Source organism: Sus scrofa, chromosome 3 (assembly GCF_000003025.6).
Source record: "Sus scrofa isolate TJ Tabasco breed Duroc chromosome 3, Sscrofa11.1, whole genome shotgun sequence".
NCBI lineage: Eukaryota > Metazoa > Chordata > Mammalia > Artiodactyla > Suidae > Sus > Sus scrofa.
Genome location: NC_010445.4, coordinates 44,980,009 through 45,006,109, shown reverse-complemented (window position 1 = coordinate 45,006,109; position 26,101 = coordinate 44,980,009). Strand labels below are relative to the sequence as shown.

Sequence of the window (26,101 nt, the reverse complement as noted above, 5' to 3'; positions counted from 1 at the left end):
GCTACCATAGCAGTGCTTTCATTCTAAACCAGTTCTTCCTTCAGACAGTGAATTGAGAAGGCAAGAGAGGAAATACGAACTGAACTTTAATCTAACCTGACTTCATCTTTGCAGGATTTCAAATATTAGTGAGGAAAGAGAGGAACAGGGCAAGAGAGAAAACATGAACATGAAACAGGTTGGAAACCATGGTAAAACATTCCATGAATTGTAGCGAGTGCCTCTGCAGGGGACCAGCCCAGGATGGTCTGATCCAGACTCGGGTGATGGCAGGGGGGCAGCAGGCCCCCTTCCTCGGTCCCTCTGGCCAACATTCCCTGCCAGCCTCCATGGACCAGAGCTGGGGGACAGGGGACTGTGCCTCGGAAGTCTGGAGGGGAAGGGGTGGCATCCTGACTCAAGCACTCAGGGCTTTTTAAGAAACCCATCCCTGAGGCCCACACCTCCCCACGTGCACAAAATCTCCTTCCCATGTGATAACACTGAGGGCCACCCTTCTGCCTGATATATGCACACCAAGGTTTGAACCAGCATTGAATTCTGGTTACTTTTGCAAGGGTCGCGGAGGTGAAACCTGGCTGTGTCATGCGGTCAAAGTTCAAATGTCACTTCGAAGCTATGACAGTCAATCACTGCAGGAGGGGAGAGACAGAGACTTGGGAAGCTGAGGCCATTTTCCCCTGGGGTGACAGTACCCCCCTCAATTCCTGGTTCCCAGGAAGGCCTGTCCCTCCTCTGAGAAAATTCATCTTCCTCCCAAGTCCCAACACTGTCCATACACCCCCACCCATCCCAGTTGCTGTTCTGTCTGACCAAGAGGGGCTGGGGCTTGAACCCTGGATCTTTTGCTCACCTGCCAAGTGCCCTGCCCTGGAGGAGGGCAGTGCTTTGCCCCATTCTTATTGGCCCATCAGGGACCATCAGAGGCTTGGCACGTTTCCTGGGTGACAAACCTGGCATGGGGTCAGCCTATTTCCTTTTCTTCTCCTGATCTGACCCCTTCTCTGGAGCTCTTTCGGTGTGACTGACCTCACCCTACTGTGGGCAAATACGGCCCAAGACCCCACCCCCCAGGGCACCAAGTGCCCCTTTCTGCCACGGGTGCTGACCCCTCCCCTGGCCTCCTGCCCTGCCTTTGACCTGGCACCAGCCCAGCACAGGTTGCTGAGACCAGGAACAAGTCACACCTGTCACTCACTTCAGGAGAGTCATTTTTATGTCCCAGTGGTCAGCTACACCAGGAGAAGGGGGTGACATCACCAGACTTTCACAGTCTCTGCCCAGGGGTCCCTCCCCTCCATGCCTCTGCCCTGGGGAAGCACTGACCTGGCTCAGCCTTAGCCTTGCCCTTGGCAGGGAGGACCTGGGGCCTGTGGTGCCGAGATTTCGAGAGCCAGGCATTTTTTTTTCTGGGAAAGCAGAGGGAGCTTAGACTGCTCTGCCAAAGTGAAAAACCCACGAATGTTCCAGCAGACACTGGCTACTCCAGATGCACAAGGATACCTTGAGGATCCTAGGGAGGAAACATTTAGAGAGCCTCGAGTGGGTCCCGACCCTTGATCCCCAGTTCAGAGGGAATTGGGGATTTAATATACATATTGCATTTGGGGCTGTTCCAGTCCAGTCCTGTTTCCTGTTGCCCCCCAACCATCTCCTTTCGGGGATATGACCACTGCCTCTGATTGTGTTTGGTGCCCATGAGAGAATATAATAGGTATCACCCTCCACCACAGGAGTCTCAGAAGCAAATTCCTTTCTCTCCCCGCCCTTGGCCACTCAGAGGAGTGTGTGACCTAAATGGGTCCTCACAAAGTGTGTGGCCTCTGCCAGAGTGGAGCAGGGACACAGTGTCAGCAGTCCAACAGGGACCCAGGAGAGTCTCTTCCATGAGGCAAGGCTTGTGCCTCTTGCTTTCCCAGCCCTCTAGAGCAGCCCGGGTCCCCTTCCCAAATTCCGAGTTCCTCATCACCAGCCCTTGTGTTCTCTCATCTGAGCTGGCTGGAGTCTCTGTCTAGCAGTGATGGGATCCTCACTGATCCTGCTGGGGACACTGCCCAGCTTGCGGTGAGCGGCCTTAAGACTCCACAAGGTTCATGACAGTAACCTGGATGTCCATGTCCTCAGGGGAACCAGATAAGAAGCTCTGGAGAGGGTAATCTTTGTTCCTGTCTGAAACTGAGATCTGCCTTTGGGAAGAGCCTGGGTGTGTGTGTGTTTCTTTCTCATTAGTAAATTAATAAAATATAGTTTCCTTTGTGGTTGTTCTTCCTCTCAAAGAGGGGACATTTTATGCCCAGAGGACCTTTCCTACCTGGGAAACATCTGATGCTCCAAAACACCCCAGTGGCCAGCAGCCCTGGATTTGCCAGAAATGCACAAGCCATTCCCTTTGGCCTCCGGGATGTCTGCAATCAGTCCATCTGTTGGCCCTCCCAGGACATGTCCCTACAGAGCCCAAAGCTCACCCTCAACCTAGTCATGTGGACCCCAAGGGGGCCCTCATAGCTGAGACAAGAGGGATGAACCAGGACAAAGGCCACTGCAAAGGCTGGTGGTTCTTCCCTCCAGCTTCTTGAAGACTGATGATGAGAAACACATTTCTCCAAACATGGCTATTTATGAAAATATCTTGCTTTTTTTTTTTTTTTTTTTTTTTTTTTAAGGGCCACACTGCAGCATATGGAAGTTCCCAGGCTAGGGGTTGAATTGAAGCTACAGCTGCCAGCCACAGCCACAGCAATGTGGGATCTGAGCCTGTGACCTGGCTTTTTAAACCAGTGTACCACTCAGTAGCATTCAGTGTTATGCAGCCATCACTACTATTTCCAAAACTTTTCATCAATTCAAACAGAAACTCTGTACCCTTAATCCATACCTCCCAGTTTCCCTTCCTCCAACCCCTGAGAACCATTATTCTACTTTCTCTCTCTATGACTTTTCCTATTCCAGGTACCTCGTCTATGTGGCATCCTATAATATCCATCCTTTGGTGTCTGGCTCACTTTAATGAGCCCAGTTTTTAAGGGTCATTCAAGTTTCAATATGGATCAGAAAGTCATCCTTTTTTAAGGCTGAATCGTATTTCATCGTTAAGTATCCACCACACATTAGTCTCTTGTTGGTGAACACTTGGCTTGTTTCCACCTTTTAGCTCTTGTGAACACGCTGCAATGAACACTGGCATGCAGGTATCTGGGTAAGCCCCTGTTTTCAATTCTTTGGGTTCTACACCTAGGAGTGGAATTGCTGAGTCATAGGTAACTCTATCTTTAGATTTCTGAGGAACTATCAAACTCTTTTCCTGGAGCAGCTGCATCATTTTAGAATCCCATCGGCAATGCATAAGACGTTTCATTTCACCACATTGTCTCCTTTTATTATTATTATTTTTATGGTTATTGCCATCTCTGTGGGTATGAAGTAGTATGTCATTGTGCTTTTGATTTGCATTTGCCTAATAATGAATGATGTTGAGCATCTTTTCATGTGCTTATGGGTCAATTGTATATCTTCCTCGGAGAAATGTCTATTCAAGCCCTTTGCATATTTTTAATTCAGGTGTTTGTTGTGGAGCTGTAGGAGTAGTTTATATATTCTGGATATCAAGTCTTTAGCAGACATATGATTTTCAAATATTTTCTCCCATTCTATAAATTCTTTTGACTTCCTTGATAATGTCTTTTGATGCACAAATTTTTTAATGTTAAAGAAGTCTGATTGAACTATTTTGTTCTTTTGTTGCTTATGCATTTGGTGTTAAATCTAAGAACCCATTGCCAAATATAGCATCAGGAAGATTTACTCTTGTTCTCTTTTAGAGTTTTATGGCTTTCGCTTTTATATTAAGGTCATTGATTCATTCTGCCTTAATTTTTGCATATTGTATGAGGTAAAGGTTCAACTTCCTCCTTTTGCATGTGGAAGCCCAGTTGTCCCAGGGCCATTCGTTGATGAGACTCTTTCTCACTGAGTGGACTTGCCACTCTTGCCAAAAATTCAACTGACCAAAGATGTATGGATGTATGGGCTTTCTTTCTTTCTTTCTTTCTTTCTTTCTTTCTTTCTTTCTTTCTTTCTTTCTTTCTTTTTCTCTCTCTCTCTCTTTTTTTTGCTTTTTAGGGCTGCACCCACAGCATATGGAGATTCCCGGGCTAGGGGTTGAATCAGAGCTGTAGCTGCCAGCCTACACTACAGCTACAGCAACACAGGATCTGAGCCACATCTGCAACCTACACCACAGCTCATGCCAATGTCAGATCCTTAACCTCCTGAGCTAGGCCAGGGATCAAACCTGCATCCTCATGGATGCTACTCAGATTTGTTTCTGCTGCGCTGCGATGGGAACTCCCTATTTCTGGATTCTTGATTCTATTCCATTGACCTCTATGTCTTTTCTTATACCATACCACACTGCTTGTATTCCTGCAGTTTTGTAATAAGTGTGGAAATGAGAAAGCATAAATTCTCTATGTTTTTCTTTTTCAGGACTTTCTGGGATATTCAGGCCCCTTGAGATTCCACATTAATTTGAGAATAGGCTTTTTCATTTCTGTGAAAAAGGCTGTTGAAATGTTGATGAGGATTGCCCTGGATCTGTAGATTGCTTTGAGTAGTATTGACATCTTGACAATATTAAGTCTTTCTACCCATAAATACAGAATGTCTTTCCATTCATTTAGGTCTTCTCGAATTTCTTTCGGCAATCTCTAAACCCTTCTTGAACCTCTCTGTGTCTGACTTACATAACCTCTCAGGATAATGACAGCCATATGTTTCCCTTCCCCATTACACAATCATGTTAAAGCCAATAGAAGGGGCTCTCTCTTTCCGCTTTTGCAGACCCCTTTAATTTCAGAATTTTCAATGTTGGTAAGCAAATCCCCGTATGTGCTATGGATAGCCTTCTTGTTGTCCTTGATATCCATAAGATACCTTCTTGGCCACCACCTTCATAGATTAACATCTTTCCCTCTTTCTGGCGTCTCCTCACACTAAGTTTTTTAAGTTGCTCTTCTAGTTCTATTCTGTTTCCGACCAAATAAGCAAACATAAATCCAACCAAGTTGCATTCTGCTCAACCTGCTTTAATTTGGGTGAGAGAGACCCAAGTGTCTAGGGTCTTGAGGAAGAGAGCCTCAACCTTCAGTCTAGGAGCCCCATTCAAAATGGAATGAAATCAGAAATGAAATGTTGACTGTATATCCAGATGCCAGGGCAAGAGGTCCTGGGAACCCATAACATTGACCTCTGGGGTGTCACAGGGTAAAGAGCCGCAGAATGGGTGTGGACACCCAGGAAAGGGGGAGGATTTCCAGTGGGGGTTTGAGGAGACCCCGTGGAAGAGGAACCAGCCTGACTGGAGCATGGGGAAGGTGCTTAGACCCAGAATTAATGGAATGTCATAAGAGAGCAGAGCAGAATGCTATGAATAAGCTAAGGAAGAGTGTGAAACTTCTGAAAATGAAGGCTAAACTTTAGATGTATTAGGATAAGTGCATTAGATAAGGAAAAATCCACAGCTTTCATTAGGTTCTCAAAAAAGTAGGTCAGGCTCAAGAAAGACCCTTCCTAAGGAGGGCTCCTTATACACTGGCTACTAGAAAGTTCAGTGTGGAAGTGGGGAGTTATGCATATGGGCCAGGGGTTAAAGCATCCAGGGGTGCCTAACCTAGATTCAAGGTGCCTTGAACTTCCTAAAACTTCGTATTTATGTTTTTATTTGTGTGCATTTGGGGGGAAATGGTCAGAGGTTATGACCTAAGAGCTAAGCACTTCAGGCTCTGGGAAAGCAGATTCTCCCGGCGAGGAGACCCAAGATGTGACTGCAGAGTGAGAGGTGGAGTTGGTGATGGGAGGGCGGTCCTGGCAGGCCAGGGAGCAGGAGGCTTTAGGTATCAGAGAAACATGTGCTGGGGCCCTGGGGTGCAAAAGAACCAGGTGGAGAAACCCAGAATTTGAGAGAAAGACAGAAGAAAAGGAATTCAAATCAGGGCGCTTTTGGAATCAGCTTTCAAACTCAGGGCAAAGCTTCCTTCTGATGGGCCTTGCTTGAACCCCAGCCTTGATGATAATCACCCACCCTGGAGCCCTGGTGCCTCTTCCAGAAGCTCCCAAGAGGACCAGCCTCGCCCTTCCTGAGTTCTCCCTTCAGACCAATGACTCCCCAGAGCAGCTTCGGACCCAGAGAGGCCCGAGGGAGCTGACCTAGAACCAATGCTCTGAGGGATGGCACCTGGCTCCCTAGGGCCCCCAAAGACCAAGGACCCTCTCGTTCTCAGAAGATGACTCTGGAGGACAAGACTGTCACATGAATCCCACAGGCTATCACACTGACACCCTCCTCTGTGTGCATATTAGAAAGCTAAGTTATGGGCGTTCCCATCGTGGTTCGGCTATAACAAACTTGACTAGAATCCATGAGGATATGGGTTCAATCCCTGGCCTTGCTCAGTGGGTTAACAATCTGGCATTGCCGTGAGCTGTGGTGTAGGTTGCAGGTGTGGCTCGGATCTGGCGTTGCTGTGGCTTGGCTGTGGCTGGCAGTTGTAGCTCAGATTCAACCCCTAGCCTGGGAATTTCCATATGCCGCGGGTGTGGCCCTAAAAAGACAAGGAAGGAAGGGAGGGAGAATGCAAGCAAAGCGGTGTCAAATGTCCTCCCCTCACTTTGGCCATGACGACACATAGAGCAAGCTCTCTAGAAAGGGGATCCCCTTGATCTTCCAAACGCAAAAAGCTCAGAGCCCTGCTGCTCTCAGTTGCGCTCTGGAACGGGCCTGGGATGGGGAGGCCCTGCTCACTGACCCCATGTGCTGTTTCCAAAGCAGGTGGCAGGGCGGTCAGCAGAGCAGGGTCATAGGAAGCCCTGACAGTGGGCACGAAGCACTGGGTTTGTTTCCTGGCTCAGACTTCCCTTTTTGCAGTCACAAGGGACCTGTGAATGTCAGGAGGAATTGCAGGGTGGCAGCAGAACCAAGCCCACTGCCCCCCAGCACCCACGTGAGGGGCACAAGAGGCCCCAGCGGCCCAGGGCTCAAGGGCACGCAGCCCCTCCTGCCTCTTCCAGCCCCAAGAAACAACTGTTTCCATTCTAACCAACTTGGTTGAAGAATATGACGAGTCACTCTTGACCCTGCAGCATTCCATCAAAATCACAAAACAAACATGCCATCGTGTTTGCTCAGGGCCCAGCCACTCTCTTATTTTTTCTGCTCCTCCATGGAGGCATCTGTTGGACACTGACTCACCCGGCAGGTGACCGGCAGCCCACCCCGTGGGTGGGAGCTCCTTGGCCACTTGCAGCCTGTGCTTCCCCCGTGAGTCAGGGAGGATTGCGACATCCCTGAGCAGATGTGACGGAGGTGACGCAGTGGACACAGGGCGTGTGCCAAGGTTGAGCCCTGAATCTTCGGAGGGCAGAATTCACACTCAAGTTTCTTTTGAATCGGCTGAGTCATGACTGCTTCAAGGACAAGGCTCAGCTGCTGACACCAACGGCAAAGCCCAAACCTGGGGCCTTTTGTCTGGGCAAAATCCGGAAGTTTCTCTAAAATGTGGTTTCTAGTAGAACCAGATCATTTTTTTTTTTTTTTGAGAACATCTCATTTTCTATAAAAATTTTAAATGTAGAAAAATTGATTTTTCACTCACGCTAAAGTAACAAACGGGTTCATATATTTAATCTTTTTTTTTTTTTTTTTTTTTTTTGTCTTTTTAGGGCTGCACCCAGAAGTTCCCAGGCTAAGGGTTAAATCGGAGCTGCAGCTGCCGGCCTACACCACAGCCACAGCAACACAGGATCTGAGCCACATCTGCCACCTACACCACAGCTTATGGAAACTCCAGATCCTTAACCCACTGAGCGAGGCCAGGGATTAAACTCGCATCCTCATGGCTACTAGTTGGGTTTGTTACCGCTGAGCCACAAAAGGAATTCCTCATTTATTTAAACATATAAATCTACTTCCAAATTATAGTTCACTCAAATTCAGTACAGAAGGGAGGGGTGGGTTCCAGGAGAACAGGGAGGACCCAGATAGGAGACCTCACAGCTCACTCAACATGTCATCAGGGTATCTCGTCTTTTCCTGTCGACAAGGACCAGTTTGGTGAATGGGTTGTATGGTTTTTGACTCCTTCCTCAAATCTTGAAGGAGTCAAATTGAGCATCTTTTGAGATGCTTTTCTGCCCCCCAAAGCATCTTTGCTTCTTCTTGGTGGGAAGGGGGAGGTGTCCTCGGCCATGCTGAGTCCTGGGCAGCCGGGTTGTACCATCATGGTGGCGTGGGGGCATCTTGAGTGGAGCTCGGCAGCACTGTCCCGGGGGCAGGGGGCTCCGTAAGCAGGAGCTGGGGCAGAAGATGGGCTCAGCAGAGGCTGTGCAGACCGTGCTCTCTCCACACTCACCCGATGCCCAGGCAGGAGGAATCTCCCTGGGGACTGAGAGCCCCAGAGCCGGCCCCTCTGGGGGAGCCCTCGGGGAGCTTGGCTGCACCAGTGGGTAGCAAAGCTGGGCTGCAGAGAAGCTAGCTCCCGTCTCCCGTCTCTGTCTAAACTCAAACCTCCCAGCCAGCCCTGGGTGCCTCACCACAGGCCCCGGGCAAGGCCTGGGCTGTGACCTCCTCCTCTCTCATTCTTCAGACATAAATCCTCACAGCCTGTCTCCTGGTCCTTATTTAACCCCTGGGTCTGCTGATATTTCTCTTCCCTCTTCCCTGCAAATAGCTGCTACTCTATTATATGTGGGGGGAGGGACTGTTTAGGGGTGAAGGGAACATGGCCCCGAATCACCCACAGCCTCTTCATGTCTCCTTCTGCCCAGGTCTCTGGTCCAGGAAAGCCCTCCCCAGACACCCCCCCAGATCCCTCTATGCCAAACCTCAACCACTGCCTGGCCACCTATGCTTGGCCCACAGTGGGTCTGAACCTGGAACCTGCCTGGAAGCCGGCTCCCAAGGCCTCCCACACGGACAACTTTCCACAGCCCCCCACCCCTTGGTCATTAGCCTTTATTCCCTGAGGCCCCTCTGCGATCACAGGAAGCCGGTGGGCAGAAGCCACAGAGGCCTGTCACAGCCCCCTGGCCTTGGCCTTGACGCCCACCCTGACTGGTTTCCTGTGCCCTCTGTCCCGCTCTCCATCCTCCCAACTTCCCGTTTCTTTCCGCCTTTCCCTCCCCTCCCCGCTCCCTCCTTCTTCTTTCCTTCATCCATCACCTTAGCCTTGACCTGCCCTGGGACCCAGAGTCCACAGAGGCCTGAGAGCTTTAGCCCTGACACCTCATGAGTATCTGGGGCTCTTTTCTTCCTCCCAGGGGCCCTGGGCTGCTTTCCTGGCTTTGGGGAATGGCTGGCCACTTTTGCCAACCTTGGCGCATGGCCTGCTCCCACCAGCCCAGGCCAGGGAGCCAGCTCCCTCCTTCCTGGTTCCCCCTTCAGGGCTGTCCCTAAGGACAGTCATGGGCCCCTCCTTGAGGCAGGATATAACAGAGGTACATGGGCTTTGTTGTAGCCCCTGGCCTCTGCCTCCAGGCCCTGGGGGAGGGGTGCTCCCAGCTCCTTCCCTCACTCCGAGGGACACCCCCAATCACCCCCATGGCACCTCCCTCCCTGAGCCCGAGGACCCCTGTGGGGGCCTGGCCTCCCCTCCCCATCTGCGCATGACTGGAATTTCCAAAGGCCCTCAGACTAGGTGGCCTCCTTCCCAACATAAGGATGTTCCCCTGGGGTGTTCTGTCACATCAGTTCTTCCAAGAATTTGTTGCCAGGGCAAAAAAGTTCCCTGAAGAATTGGTGTGTTGTTTTCTTTTATGAGACAATAAGGGCCACATACCATTCTGTTTTCCTCTCTCATTCCCCTTTTCTTTTTTTTGCTTTTTAGGGCCACGCCTGAGGTATATGAAGGTTCCCAGGCTAGGGGTCTAATCAGAGCTACAGCTGCCAGCCACAGCCACAGCAATGCCAAATCCTTAACCCACTGAGTGAGGCCACGGATTGAACCCACAACCTCATGGTTCCTAGTTGGATTCGTTTCCACAATGGGGACTCCTCTTGTTCCCTTTCCTTATCAGGAAGTTCAGAGCACGCTAGTGTGGACCATGGTTGCCATCCTCAGCCCCTCAAACCTTCCCTTCCTGCCACCATTTGTCTAGTTTATCTTGGGGCCTGGGTCCCCATGTGCTCCCCGTGAATCAAGGGCAAGCAGGGGTCGGTGGGGAGACTGACCAGGCCTCTGCGGTCCTGACACCCTGCCCCATCCTTGCCCCTCACCGGGTCCTAGAGGCCCTCCCAGCATTCACATCTAGCACCAAGTCCCCTCTCTGTATTGGATTTGGGGTCCTGCACTCCCCCAGACTCTGACTCACACCATCATCCAAGGCCACCCTTGGCCTCCAGCCCGTGAAATGGAAACTTTCCAAAGAAAGGGAAGACATGAAGCCTGGATATTGATGCTATGAAGCCTGAAGAGGCTCCTGGCCAGTGGACCAAGCTTCTCCCCTCCTCTGTCAGCTGCCACTTTGCCCATCTGAGGCAGCACCAGGGAGAAGCAGGTAAGGAGGGAATTCTGGTCTTACAGGTGGGGGAGGGAGAGGATCTTGGCCAGGACAGATGTCAGCAGCTGTCAGACCAACTCTGACAGATCCACTGTCAGAACCAATGGAGGTATTTCTGCAACTTCCTTCTGTCCTCCCAGACTTCTAAACAGAACAATAAACAGTACAGAACCTTGCAGTCATCAGGGAACTATTGCTCCGGGTGAGGAAGCGCATTCTTTCCCCAAGCCCCATTCTTTTTCCCTTGCAGAGAAAGGCTGCTTCCTGTCCGCCCTGACTGCTTTCTTCAACAGGACTCTGTGCAGTTCCAGTGGAAGCTTTGCCCCAAAGGACAACTTGGGTCTGGACATTGAAACCACTGGATCTTGGCTTACTCAGCTGCACCCCTCCAGGAAAAGAGAGATGTGAAGTCATTTTAAAATAAGTGTAAGGAGGGCACTGCATCCATGAATAGAACCAGAAAAGTGCTTCAAATGAAGAGCAAAGTTGGAGTTCCCATTGTGGCTCAGTGGGTTAAAAACCTGACCAGGATCCATGAGGATGCGGGTTCAATTCCTGGCCTCAATCGGTGGGTTAAGGACCCAGCATTGCTGCAAGCTGTGGCACAGGTCACAGACGTGGCTCGGGTCCAGTGTTGCCATGGCTGTGGCGTTGGACTGCAGCTGCAGCTCCAATTTGACTCCTAGGCCTGGGGAACTTCCCTATGCCACAGGTGTGGCCCTAAATAATAGAAAAGGAAGAAAGAAAGAAAGAAAGAAAGAAAGAAACAAACAAACAAACAAACAAACAAATTTTACAACCTGAGCCCATGGCCTCCACCAGCTCCATCAAATCTGAAAAGGACAGACATGCTGGAGGCCTCCGGACGGCACGCAGTCCCACTCGTTTGTTGGGTAAGAGTGTGAGTTGGGTAAAGAGTCATCTTTTAAATCCAGACTTGGCTTGGAATCTACTCATGGGATTAAAGCCTCCATTGTCTGCAGCCCTGAGTCTCGATTGCAGCATCTGCCAATCAGCTGGCTGTCAGCTACGCAGAAGGATGGGCCTGGTGTCTGGTCACCAAATGGGCCAGCGTCTGAAACAGCCTTATAAATAAATAAACAAGGGGGGTGAGGTCCCTGCTGTGCACATTTGCTGAGCACGGCATCTCTCCACCGGCAGGTGAATGTGTACCCTCCCCCACCCCGCCCCCAGTTCCCCCACCCCGTCAATGGCTGGAGAAATTTGAAAGGTACAAGAGGAAGGCTAGCAGGAGTGCCCTGGCCATCACCCCACCCCAGCAAGAACTCCAAGCATAGGGCATGGTCTGTCTTTGTCTATCTCCCTTTCCGGGGCCACTTCTTTCCCCAGCTGGGAAGATGCCTTCTCCTCTGACATTGCCCTGCCCCCTGACTCCTTCGGCCCCCGCCCTGGGTTCCTTTAGACCCTGCAGAGGCCAGGCTCTGGCCCTTGCTCCCGCTGGGAGTCACTCTCTCCCCCTTGGTCAGGGGTCTCTCAAGAAACAGAACCAAGAGGACAAAAGCTCTAAGTCTAAGAGGCGATTCAGTACAGGAATTGGCTCACGTGGTTACAGAGGTGGAAAAGTCCCAGGATCTATGGTCCACAAGCTGAAGCGGCAGGAGAGTGGGTGGCATAATTCAGCTCAAGTCCAGAATTGGGACTTGGGGGCTGAGGGTAGGGTCAGTCCTGATTTGAGTTTGAAAGGCCCAGAGCCAAGAGTGATGTCTGAGGGAGGAAGCTGGGCGCCTCAGCTCAAGCGGAGAGAGAGTAAATCCACCCTTCCTCTGGCTCTGTGTTTTCAGGGATGCCCTGGGGTGGGGGCACTGCCCACTCACAGTGGGGAGGGCCTCTGCTTTTCTTCATCTACTGACTCAAATGCTAGGTTTCTTCTGGAAACACCCTGACAGACACCCCCAGAGATGTTTTGTCTGCCATCTGGGGATCCCTTATAGCTCAGTCAAGCTGATGTGTGCAATTCACTGCCACAGCCTATCTCCCCTTTCCTTCATCCCATCCCAGCCTGCAGGGCTTCTCCTGTCTCCCCAGGACTAGGTCAGGGCCTCCTCAGTGCTCCCACAGCCCCTCCCTGCAGTAAGGTTTTCCCCGGGGATTTTCCCTGGGCAGCACCAAGTCAGTCTGAGTCATGGATACAACTCTATCTTGCTCCCCTCATAGGGTCCAGCAATAGCAGACTCTCAAAAGTAATGCATGAGCAGTACCCATCGTGGCTCAGTGGTAATGAACCCAACAAGCATCCATAAGGACCAGGTTCGATTCCTGGACTTGCTCAATGGGTTAAGAATCCAGAGTTGCTGTGAGCTGTAGGACAGGTCGCAGATGAAGCTCGGATCTGGCATGGCTGTGGCTGTGGTGTAGGCTGGCAGTTGCAGCTTCAATTCTACCCCTAGCCTGGGAACCTCCATATGTTGCAGATGCGATCCTAAAAAGGAAAAAAAAAAAAAAAAAGGAATGCATGAAAAAACCTCTTTACTGAACATGAGCCTCCAACCAGACAGAATCAACATCGCTTTGGAGCACCTGGCAGGGAGAGTCCAGCACCCTGGGGAGTATGGACCCTCCAAATCCAGGGAGGTGGTTGGTTCTGACACTTGGGACACTTGGAGTGGAGTAGGGTCTGTTTCTGTGACCAGCTTGGGCTTTAGGAAAACCATAAACAGGGGGACAGAATGTGATGGGCTCATTCATTTCATTTTCCAGGACTGAGTGGCCTAGGCAACTGGATGGATGTTCTGCCACTGACACAAAGACAGGACCTCCAGGGATTCAGATTCTATAGGCTCTACAGACCTCTAGGATTCAGATGCCCTGCTTCCCAGCACCAGCAAGCATCTGACCCAGGGTAGTTGCTCAGTAACAGTTGCCTAAATGATTGAAGGAAGAGAAGAATGGGTTTACGGACAAAGGAATTCTTTCTTGGGAAACTGATAATGCAGCCACAACTGTGCATCAGACCTTTATATGTAAATTGAAAACAGAAAAACCCACAATCCTCTTTTTATTTATTTATTTATTTTTGCTTTCTAGGGCCGCACCCTGCGGCATACAGAGGTTCCCGGGCTAGGGGTCGTATTGGAACTACAGCTGCCGGCCTACACCACAGCCACAGCCATGCCAGATCTGAGCCATGTCTGTGACCTACACCACAGCTCATGGCAACGCCAGATCCTTAATGCACTGAGCGCGGCCAGGGATTGAACCCGAATCCTCACAGTTACCAGTCGGGTTTGTTACTGCTGAGCCACAATAGGAACTCCACAAACCTCTTTTAAATATATTTGAGGGTAATTTCCCACTTCCAGTGTTAACTCTCCCACATGGAAACACTGAACAGGGGCTCCAGTCACATGCCCATCAGGATGGGAGAAGGGTCCATATGACCAGGTACCCACCCTGGCAATGGGAATGAACCACGTCCATGAATAGCAACAAAGGTGGGACTCAGCAACAGGGAGAGAAGAAAGAGGACTGCAGAATCTCTCCTTTTATGCTAATACATAAAACCCAGAAAACAATGGGGGTGCCTAGGAGGAGGGGGAATTGTATCTTTTTCAAAAAGATCTGAAGCCAATATTATAAAATGTTATCATTTACTGTGTGTTAAATGTTGTCACTATTAAATGTACTTTTACTATTACTCTCTGGAGTTTGTGGTATATTTGAAAGTTCCACAGTTCTGGGGGGTTATGGAAGTTCCGAGGCCAGGGATCGAATCAGAGCTGTGGCTTCGACCTTCACCACAGTTGTGGCAATGTCAGATCCTCAACCTGCTGCACCGGGCTGGGGATCAAACCCGTGCTTCAGCAGCAACCCAAGCCACTGCAGAGACAACGCCGGATCCTTAACCCACTGTGCCACAGCAGGAACTCCCAAAAGTTCCATAATTTGGGGGAGTGAGGATTTTCTCAATTTATCAGAAATCACTTAAGAACCAAGTGGGTACTTCACTTAGCCTTTGTTATAGAAAAGAGAGCATAATTATTTAGAGTTATTTTGTTTAGATAGTACAAAAATCATACTTGGGAACAAGGATTCTCCTTTGAATTAACTCTCCCAGTCTCCTAACTCTGGGATTCTCCCTCCCTCTAACCAGTCAGGCTGCCCTGTAACCCAGGCACATCCTTACTAGAACCCTGCAGTGTCCCCTGCTGTGAAGCCCCCACCACCTCTCCCTCCTCCTGGGCCTCCCCCTGCCTCCCACTGATCCTGCCTCAGACATTGTTCCCCCAGGGCCATCTCCAAATCATCAGATTCACTTAACTGAGAGCAATCAAGCTTTCCATGCACTGGAAGTGATGGTTTTCAAATTCCAAGATGCATCAGAATCCCCTAGAGCTTGTTGAAACAGACTCCCAGGCCTTGCCCCCAGGAGTTTCTGATTCAGGAGGTCAGGGGTGGATTCGAGAATCTGCCTTTCTAACACGTTCTCAGGGGATGCTGACGCTGCTGGTCCAGGGACCACACTCGAGAAGCTGCTGGCCTATCACGTCTCTGTCTCATCTGCGCTACACGTGCCGGTGAGAGTGAATGACACCCTCCTGTGCACCGGTCTGTCCCTTCCTGGTACCCTCTGCCCCCAGTTTCATCATCACAACAGTATCTGGCATCAATCTTTATTGTCATCTCTCTCAGCACAGAACTCATCATGTTTATTTCTGCTTTGTCTGGACCAAGCCAACTCCTGACCAGAAGAGACTATTCAAAAATTAAGTCAACATTATGGTGTGAAGAGTGAAGAGGAGGATGAGAGAGGAGATGAAAAGGCCAAAGAAAAGAAAGAAGGAGAAAAGCAACAAGGCCAGAGGCAGGACTGGAAAAACTAGAAGAAAGTTGTTCTCCATTCCCACCGAGGGCGTCCCTGGATCAGGCAGATGTCCTGCTTCTCAGTCAGCCAAGAAGCAGAGGGGCCCTTTTTTCATCTCTGTGTGCAAATACAGAGCCCACAGAGCAGCAGAAAATCAGAGCATCAGAGAAGGAGAGTTTCTGACAGGCAGGAACACTTCCTTCGGAAAACCCTCACCTCCAGAGTTCTGCTGTCATCATCTCCCGTGAGGCCTTCAGATGTCCTCAGGCCCTGCCCCCCACTCTCCTGAAAGCCCACAGCCCCCAAGTCAGCCCCCAGCAATCTGGGCCCACAGGGCCTGTCCCTGAAGAAGCCCACTGTCCAGACACCCACCGAGGCAGGATGAGAAACTGAGCTGACAGTTTCCTTTCGCAGGGGCTTGGGGCTTAAACACACTCCACCTTGAGTCAGGAAAAAAAATCTGTGGCAAAGGACAAGGTGGGCTTGGAGGAGCTGGGGCTTGGGCCTTTACAGAGGTCAAGGCTGGAGAGGAGGGAGGAGTCACCCACTCCAGAATTCCCATCTTTTCCAGGTGCACGGGAGCCCCTGGGCCACTCCCCTAGATTCTCACGTAGTCAGCCAACCCTCCATACTCATGGATGTGGAATTCGCGGAAACCGAGGGCCTACCAAACAACAGCATTTTATATAAGGAACTTGAGCACCCCTGCATTTTTGTACACACAGGGGGTGGGGGGTGTTGGCAAGGGTATTCTGGGGAAAATCCCCTGTGTCACCAAGGGCTGACTGTGACTGGCCTGGAGCGCAGTCTGGTTGCCAGATTTGCTCCCGGGGTGATCTGAAGGGCAGACTTGAGTGTCGTGCCCTAGAGTCGAGTCCAGCCTTTTATCTTCCTTCTGCAGGAAGAGGCTCAGAGAGGCTCAGTGACTTGCTGCCTTGGGACATGTAACAAGTTAGGAGAAGAAGACAGGTGAGAAGCTCGATCACTGTCCTCGAGGAGAAAATAAGTCTCCTGTGAGCTTGAGGTTGGAGCTTGTTGGCCATTCCCTCCCTGGCAGCTCCCACGGGGAGGATTTCCCCCATGGCCACCCAGGGAGTAAATCTCCTGGCTGGACAGGGGCAGAACCCAGTTCTCCTTCTAGCATTTCTCTGGGGAGCTCTGTCCTCACGCTGCTGAAATGAGCCTGGAATATTCCTCTTCTGCCAAGTGGGCTCCTGGGAGGCCTGATGCCCTCGGGCCACTGCCTACTGAACCCTTTGCAGGGAATTACAATTGTGTTTGGCCTGGGGCAGCAGCCAGCTCACAGGATTCCCCCCTGCCTGTATCTTTACTCCTAGGAGGGAGCTGACCACTTTAGATGGTGGCACAGCAAGTGACCCAGAGGGGCATAAGCAGGACTAGGAAGTGAATCAGGAACAGAAAAATAGTTAGAGAAGCCTGCGGTTGACTGAGCGTCAGGCACTGAGCCTTTAGCACATGATCCCAGACTTCTCGTGAAAACCCTCCAGCAGGCAGCCCCCACGGACGAGGTGGCAGTGAGCCACCACAGGTGTTACTGGGGAGGGGCCGTGACAGAGTGGGGAGATGGGAGCTAGAGGGCCAGGCCTCTCTTGCATTGATTTGCCGGGCATACTAAGCCCGCCCTGGACTGATGCAGGCTGGGAAATTCCCAAGATGCTTCAGAGCAAGGCCGGTTTTCTAAGAGCGGGATGCCCCACTGTCCCCACTTTGCAGGATGGCCCTCATAGGTTAGAAAAGAGCAAAGTGAGGTGACCAAGAAAAATGCCAAAGGGACGTCCAGGGATGTCCTGGGTGAGTCTGTCCACTCTGAGCAGCCCCAGGAACTGGAAAGTAAATGGGATGGTGAGAGTGGAACACCAGCTAGTTGCAGCCCTAGTTTCCCCCTGTCTACGCAGACTGTGGTAGGACCAGCCGAGATCACAAGTCAGGTGTTGGGGGGGTGCACCGCAGGCTGCAGGTGGTATTTAGACAGCAGCCATGGCCGTAGGTACTCGTTTTATAGAAACTGTTTTTCCTTCCTTTAGTCTCTTAAATCTCAGAACCAAAAGCACAAGTGTAGCGGACAAAGGCCTATCAGATGCCTGCAATGTCACTTTCATTAACATGCTGCCAAACGCCATCCCTAAGACAGCTTTTCATCCACAGGAATGAGTCTATTTGCTACATCTTTTTAAACACTTCCCGGGTTCAACCAGAGCCTTTATAGAAGGGGCCCCATGGCCTGCTATAAAAGACAGCATTTACTCTATGTTAACAGGATTAGGAGGCTGGACTCAGTGTGTGCCTCTCTGACAGTGCCACAGGGTCAGGGTGGGGTGTGACAGGAGGAAATGCCCTGTTCTTTCATCAGCTACTTTGGGAGCAACAAGACCTTGCTTTGTCCCCAGCTCCCTAGTGTGGGGTCGCTGCTAGGTGTCCTTAGTGCTCACCTTGTCTGGAAACCTGCATCCTTCCTGCTCACCTTGAAGCCCCCTCTCCCTCCCTGGCCTCAGCATCCTCCTCTGCAAACCAGGGGGCTATGCTAGGTGTTCGCAAAGGTCCATCCACACTGAGGAAACTTCAGCAACCTTTTGGGGCGGGGAGATGCCAGGTCACACAAAGATGGCTTGTAAAAAATGTCCAGTTGGTTATACCAGCGCCTCTCACCCTGTTGGTTGAGAGGAGCAAAGTATTGGAAGGCCCTAAGCTTTCATGATGGTATACCCAGACAAAATGATAATGTGAAAAGATATATGCACACCTATGTCCTTAGCAGCACTATTTACGATAGCCAAGACATGGAAGCAACCTAAATGTCCATCGACAGATGAATAGATAAAGACAATGTGGTATATGTGTTTGTGTGTATATATATATATATTCCATAAAAGAGAATGAATAATGCCATTTGCAGCCACTTGGATGGACCTAGAGATTATCATACTAAATAAGTCAGCCAGAGAAAGATAAATACCATGACATCACTTATATGTGGAATCTAAAATATGGCACAAATCAACACATCTATGAACCAAAAACAGACTCATAGACATGGAGAATAGACTTGTTGCCGAGAGAGGGGTGGTTAGAGAGGGATGGACTGGGAGTTTGGGATTAGCAGAGGTCATTTATTATATATAGGATGGATAAACAAGGCCCTGCTATAGAGCACAGGGAACTATGTTCAACATCCTGTGACAAACCATAATGGAAAAGACTATGAAAGGGAATGTATGTCTGTATAACTGAGTCACTTTGCTGTAGAGCAGAAATTAACACAACATTGTAAATCTACCGTACGTCATTAAATTTAAAAAAAGATCCCACGATGAAATAAAGTGGCCCTTTTCTCTAGGGCCCTGTCTTTCAGCAAATACACCTTCCAAATTAGAGCCTCTTTTCTCATAAGATGCCTGGATGATTTTAGCCAACTGTCTGAGGAAAGGCACCTTCCTATCCTGAGGATCTCAGCAAGAGCTCCCTAGATGTTTTCAGGGGGAAGAAATTCCCAAAGAATTCTGTCCCCAATTCATTATGTCAGCGGCATCAATATGGGGTGAGGCCAATGGGTGACCAGTGAGCGGTACAGAGAGAAGGAAGGGCTGACTGTGGCCAACTTACCTCATGGTGTCCTGGTGAGCAGCTGGGTGGACCACCACAAGGACTGAGTCTGGAATTGGGGATAACCAGATTCCGTGGATTCAGTGAAGCATGTGGGCTGGCAGCAGAGCCGGCCACTCTGATCAAAGGATGGAAGATAGCAGGATGCTGGGTGCAGACTGTTTACAAGCCAGTCATTTGTGAACCCACCTATTTTTTTTTTCTTTTTTTTTTTTTTTTTGGTCTTTTTAAGGCTGCACTTGCAGCAGGCGTATGGAAGTTCCCAAGCTAGGGGTCGAATTGGAGCTACAGGTGCAGGTCTATGCCACAGCCACAGCAACTGGAGATCCTTAACCCACTGAGTGAGGCTAGGGATCAAGCCTGAATCCTCATGGATACTAGTCAGGTTCTTAACCTGCTGAGCCACAACAGGAACTCCACTTTTGTCTGTTTCTGAACTTGGTATACGTAGAACTATTCAGCCATCTGAGTGTGAGGATTTCAGTTCTGTGTCACTGTGTGTTGCAAGTGATTGTTTGATTTCATTGCTAAGTACACCACAATATATTCATCCATTCCACCGCTAGTGGAAATGTGGGTTGTTTCCAGCCTTTGGCTGCTATCACTGGATAGGTCTGAGCAGTTTTGTCCATGACCTCAGTGCACATGAGTATGTGTTTCTGGAGTGCCCTGGTGGCTTAGCAGGATCTAGTGTTTCACTGCTGTGGATTGGGTTGGTGCTGTTGAGGGGGTTCAATCCCTGGCCCGGGAACTTCCACATGCTGCAGGTGTGGCTGGAAAAAAAAGAGAGTATGTGTTTCAGTTGAGTGTGTGCAGAGGGGTCCAGAAATGCTGGGCCATAGGATACACAATGCTCAGCGCTTAACCCTGCCAAACAGCCTTCCAAAGTGACAGTACAATTCGCACCCCTACTAGCCTGTGGATGGCAGTTGCAGGTGATCTACGTGCTCTCCTGCACTCAGTACTGTTAGCCTGTTCATTTCAGCCACTCTGGTGGGTGTGTAGTGGTGTCTCCTGGGGGTTTCAGTTTATACTGTGCAGCTCATATTCACTGGCCACTCGTATAATCCCTTTTGTGAAGTGCCTGTCCAAATCTTTGGCTTATTTCTTCTATTGGGTCATTAATGTTTTATGGAATATTTTTTCATGTATTCTGGATACAAGTCTCTTATCAGGTTTATGATTTGTAAATACCTTCTCCCACTCTTTTAGCTTGCTTTTCCACTTTCTTAATGGTATCTCTTTTAAGTTGCTTGGTTAAGACCAATCTTAACCTTGGTCTTTAGTGCTTTTTGTACTGTATTTGAGAAAATTTGTTCACGTGAAAGATCATGAAAGTATGCTTTTATGCTACCTTTAGAAGTTTTCTTGTTTTAACTTTCTGCATTTAGGTCTACAATCAGCCTGATTTAATTTTTGTGGCTGGTATGTGTGTGTGGGGGGGTCAAAATTCATTTTTTAAAATATGAACATATAATTGACCCAGCAGAGTTTATGAAAAGGCCACCCATCTTGTCCTCACTGCTCAGTAGTGTCCTTTTTGTCACAAATCAAGTGACTGCATATGTGTGGTCTGTTTTCTAAAGCTCCCTTTTCTGTCCCATTGGTCTGTTTGTTTACGCTTATATAAATCTTACAGTGTCTTGTTTACTAAACCTTCAGAAAAAGTCTTGACAAATGTTCTTATTCAAGATTGTTTTGGTCCTTTAATTTTCCAAATAAATTAGAGAATAACATTCATTCTGAAAATAAAATAAACAAAATTCTACTGGAATTTGTGCTGAAGTTGCACTGGCTCTCTAGATCAATTTGGAGAGAAATGACACTTAATTTAAAAGTATTGTCTTTATTCCAAAAACATTTGTTTAGGACCCTTTTAATTTTTCTCAATAACAACTTTAAAGTTTTCAGTTATATTGCATGAGATTTATTTCTCTGTGTTTTTTAGAAAACTTTTTAGGGGAGCAGTTTTAGGTTCACAGCAAAATTGAGAAGATGGTACAGAGATTTCCTACAAGCTTCTGTCCCCACACAGGCTCAGCCTCACCATGATCAACCACCACCCTGCCAGAGTGACAGAGATGTCACAATTCCTGAGCCTAGATTGGCAAGTCATTATCACCCAACGCTCATGGTTTACATCATGGTTCATTCTACCAACATGGTTACATTCATGGTTCACGGTACATCATTCATGGGTGTTGTACATTCTATGGATTTGGACAAATGTATAAGGACATGTATCTGCCATTAATAGTAGCTTGTAGAATATTTTCACTGCCCTAAAAATCCTCTGGGCCCCATCTAGTCTCTATATTTTTGAGCTCTGATTTAAAAAAAAAATTTTTTTTATATGTTTAAAAATTTTTTTTGTACTCATGTTGCAACAGAAGAAAGGCTGGGGGAAAAATGTAATTGTAATGTATACATGTAAGGATAACCTGACCCCCTTGCTGTACAGTGGGAAAATAAAAAAAAAAAAATTTTTTTTTTGGCTGCACCCACAACATGTGGAAGTTTTGGGCCAGGGATTCACCCCTTCACTGCAGCAGTGGGCTGCCACAGTGACAACACTGGCTCCTCTAACCTGCAACCCCACAAGAGAACTCTCTATTCTCTGTATTTTTGGTGCTATTGTAAATTGTAGCACTTAAATTTTTTATTTTTCATTTGTCATTATTTAAAACAATGAGTTCTCTTAAGTTGATTTAACAACCCCTCTGCATTGTGGTTGATGCTACCAATTTGTGCATTAAAGTCATCATTCGCAGTAGAGAGTATTTTCAGTCTATTTTCTCTGTTCTTCAGACCATGTGATATTTTTTGTTTATTTCTCAGTTTCACTGATTCTATCTTTGGTCATAACCATTCTACAATTTAGCTCATCCATGGATGAGCTTTAATTTCTTTTATTGTATTCATCAGTTCAATACTTTCCATTTTTAAATAACTTTTCTTTGCTGACATTTTTCTGTTTTTCCATTTCATTTCAAGAGAATTTGTGATTGTTTTCTGAAGCATTTTTACAGTGGTTGCTTTACAGTCTTTGACAGATGCGTTGACAGATGTTGGTGTCAGCTAATTGTCTTCTCATTTATGTTATTTTCTTGATTCTTAGTATGATGTGTAGTATTTTTTAATTGTATATAGGTGTCTTTCCTTTTAGGTTGGAAGACTCTGGGTCTTATTTGAATTTTTTTTTTTTCTTTTTATGCCTGTACCTGCCTCATATGGAAGTTCCTGGGCTAGGGGTTGAAATACAGCTGCAGCTATATGCCTGCACCACAGCTTGCAGCAACACCAGATCCTTAACCCACTGAGCAAGGCCATGGATCAATCCCTCACAGAGACAATGTTGGGTCCTTAATTCACTGAGCCACAATGGGAACTCCTCTCTCAATAACTTTTGAATGAAATAACTCATTTAAGAAATAATTGGTGAGTCCATCTTGAATATAATTCATTAATCTAAATATAGCCAGGCTGTAAAAAAAGAAGCAAATCACAGACTCTTAGAATTGGTAGAATCTTAAGCCCAATCCACCCTCCTTCACAAAGGAAGCTTTTCCACAGAGCACCCACCCCTACACATGGACAGCCTACTTACACGATGCCACGGGGTTGTTGGAATTGTTCAATTAGCGGCCTCATTGTTGCACTCTGGGCAGAGATATTCAAGGAACACTTCACAGATCCATCATATAGAGCTAGGAAGAAAGAAGCAAAGTCGTTTATTTTAGTTTTTGTAACTAGCGTATTTCAGGACATTGTATGAAGAACCAGGAAAGATGGGTGTGGCCTATGGATTAAAACGGCACATGTGGAGAAGAAAGCAAAGCAAGTGACTTTTTTAAACATACATTTTCACCCCTTCTCAATGCAAAAAAAAAAAAAAAAAAGGAGGCAGAAACCTGTTGTCTAAAGCAGGAAATAGAAGAAATACTGGCTGAGAAACTGCCCACTTGGCATTGATGAGCCCCAGCTGGCCCTCTGGCCCTACTCCTATTTTAAGTTTATGACGTACAGTCAAGCATTCCTTTTCCGCACCTGAAAGAATGACTTCAGTCCAGACTGGGTCCGTATTAGAAGGGGTGGAGTTATTTTTAGACCTGGGCACATGATCTGCCTCAGCTTAATCTCAGGATCCTTCAAGGAAGTGGAAGGATGACTCTTTGACTAACATCCCACTCGGGGTCCTATCAAAAGGAACCCTCTTTTTCAGTTTGTTAGTATGGAACCAGTTGTCACGGCCAAGGATGGCTCTTGGTTTCCCCACCGCTGGTCACAGACTGCACTGTGAGCCCCCCGTACCGGATTATATCCACCTTGTCAGTGGCAGTGAGCCCCCATGCCAAGCTGTTCCTTTCCTCATTGGCTTGCCTTCTCTGGGAAGCATAAGAACACAGCTAGATCCTGGGAGTCTGGATCCTGGATTCTATTGCTTACAAGCTGTGTCTATGGGCAGATCACTTCTTGGGAACTCATTTCCCCCTCTACATAAATAAGGCTAGTAATTTAAGATTATAAGGATTCAGTAGAAGAATGTAGGTAAAAGGCAACCCATGGTGCTGGCAGCAGAGAGGGCTCAATAAATTCTAGTTAGTAGTAGTAGTAGTGGTAGAAGTGCTCCAAGTACTTTTATGTGTTTTTTTCATTTGATCTGATAAGAATCTAAACAGAGATGGGTTACTGTCCCCATACGGTAAATAAAAGCAGTGAAGTTCAGGAGTTCCCTTCACGGCTCAGTGGAAACGAATCTGACTGGTATCCATAGGATGCAGATTCAACCCCTGGCCTTGCTCAGTCAGTTAAGGATCTGGAGTTGCCTTGAGCTGTGGTGTAGGTCGCAGACACGGTTCGGATCCCGAGTGGCTGTGGCTGTGGCATAGGCCAGAGGCTACAGTTCTGATTAGACCCCTAGCCTGGGAACTTCCATATGTAGCATGTGCAGCTCTAAAATCTCAAAAAAAAAAAAAAAAAAAAAAAAAAAGCAGTGAAGCTCAGAATAGTTGCATGAGTTGACAAGTCACAGCACCACTGAGCAGAAGAATTGAGGTCTCTTGGCTCCAGTGACAGTCCTGGGGGCAGCATAGCCCATAATGCACTGTCACATATAACAAGAGCAACAGCAGCAGTATCCGTAGCAACTACATTGCTCAGGTGTCTATACATTGCTTTCAATTAATACTCACAACAACTATAGGTTCTGGATTGTATCATAAACTCCATTTCAGAGGAGGGGACCAAAGTTCAGAGAGATCAAGGAAGGTGCCCAGGGGTATACAGCTGGGGATGGTGGAGCTGGGTGTCCACCTGGTCTACCATGCCCAAGCTATGCTGTCAACCTCTGTGCTGCTGGCTGTTGTAGCAGCCCGCTCAGAACAAGTGGAAGCACTTGCCTGCTCCAGATGGCCAGTGAGAGGAGGAAAACTTATTTTTCCATGTGGACAATCATGCCGCCTGCAACAAAAAATAGTTTTAATTCTTTTCTAATTTGTATGACTTTTATTTCTTTTTACTGCATTATTGCAGTAGCTAGAATCTCCAGTGTGAGCAAATATCCACGCTTTGTTCCAGAATTTAGTGAAAGCACTGTTTTTCACCATTAAATACAAAGTTTGATGTAGGGTTTATGAAGTTGAAGAAGTCCCCCTCTATTCCTAATATACTGAGGTGTTTGTTTGTTTATTTTTCATAATTAATGGTTATTTACTTTCATCAAATGATTTTTTTTGCATCATCGATACAAATGTATGATTTTTCTTCTTTGACTTGTTGATACTGTTAACCAGCCATATTAACTGATTTTCAAATATTGAATCCATCTTGCATACCTAGCATTACTCCTTCTTGGTTACAGTGTCTTATTCTTTTATAAATTGTTGTACTTGATTAGTTAAATGTAGTTGATAACTTTTGCACCTAAGTGCTTTAGCGATGTTGGTCTTTAGCTTTTTTTTTTTTTTAACTAACTTTGGTTGGTTTTGGTACCAGAAATGATGGCCACATAAAAAACTCTCCTCTCTTATTTTCTGGAAGAGATTGTATACCACTGGCATTAATTGGTCTTGAAATGTTTGGTAAAAATTTCCAGTGAAAACATCTGGGCCTGAAGAGTCTTTCAGGGGTAGGGGGGAGTATTTCAATTACAAATTCATTTTCCTTAATAGTTATAGAACTGAATAGATTATTTGTTTAATCTTGGCTGAGTTTTGGCAGTTTGTGGTTTTTGAGGAATTGTCCTACTTCTTCTAAATTGTTAAATTTATGGACATAAAGTTGTATGTAGTATTTTCCTATTATCTTTTTAATGGCTACAGAATTTCATTTCATTTCTGATACTGGTGACTTGTATTTTTCCTATTATCTTTTTAATGGCTACAGAATTTCATTTTATTTCTGATACTGGTGACTTGTATCCTCTCTCTTTTTCACCTTTGGCAACCTTGCTAGAGGTTATTAATTTTTACTGATTTTTTTTCTAAAGACTATCTTTCTGTTCTAATTATGTTTTTCTATTATTTTGGGGCTTTAAATTTTATTTCATGCTTTAGTATTCCCTTCCTTTTGTTTGCTTTGCGTTTGTTTTGTTCTTTTTTTAATTTTTTGAAGTAGGCTCTTAGATCAGCTATTTGAGATAACTCTTTTCCAATATAAGCACTTAGTGCCATAAATTTTCCTTTCAGCATTGCCTTAGCTGCATCTTGCAAATTTTAATGTTTATTTTCATTTTCTTTAGTTCTACATATTTTTAAAATTTCCTTTGAGATCACCTCTTTGACCCATGAAGTATTTAGACCTTAATTATTGAGTTTTCAGGACTTTGGAGATTTTCCTGGTTTTGATTTCTGGTTTAATTTCATTATGGTCAGACAAGTTACTCTACAGGATTTCAGTTCTTTCAAATTTGTTAAAGTTTGGATATGATCTATCTTGGCAAATGTTCCATGGGCCCTTTAAAATCATGGTTATTCTGCTCTTGCTGGACAGAGATTCTATACATTTCATTTAGATCCTTTCAATGATATTCCTGAATTCTTGCGTATTTTTTTCTTTTCTATGTTCTTGCTAATATTCTCTTTAGCAGTCCTAGAAGTTCTGAGTGGG

At 47.2% G+C, this 26,101-nt stretch overlaps 1 long non-coding RNA gene across 13 annotated transcripts in view; it reads right to left on the bottom strand.

The window, feature by feature from the left end:
• The window catches only part of LOC106509733, a 283,958-nt gene that overhangs the window by 104,339 nt on the left and 153,518 nt on the right, over positions 1 to 26,101 (bottom strand). For 9 of the 13 annotated variants that reach the window (XR_002342494.1, XR_002342497.1, XR_002342496.1 and 6 more), the window contains exon 4: positions 22,602 to 22,701. This is a non-coding gene — a long non-coding RNA (uncharacterized LOC106509733). Of the gene's footprint in view, positions 1 to 18,573; positions 22,702 to 26,101 lie in introns of those variants that run through there. The other 4 variants (XR_002342500.1, XR_002342491.1, XR_002342493.1 and 1 more) reach the window with 4 other exon arrangements.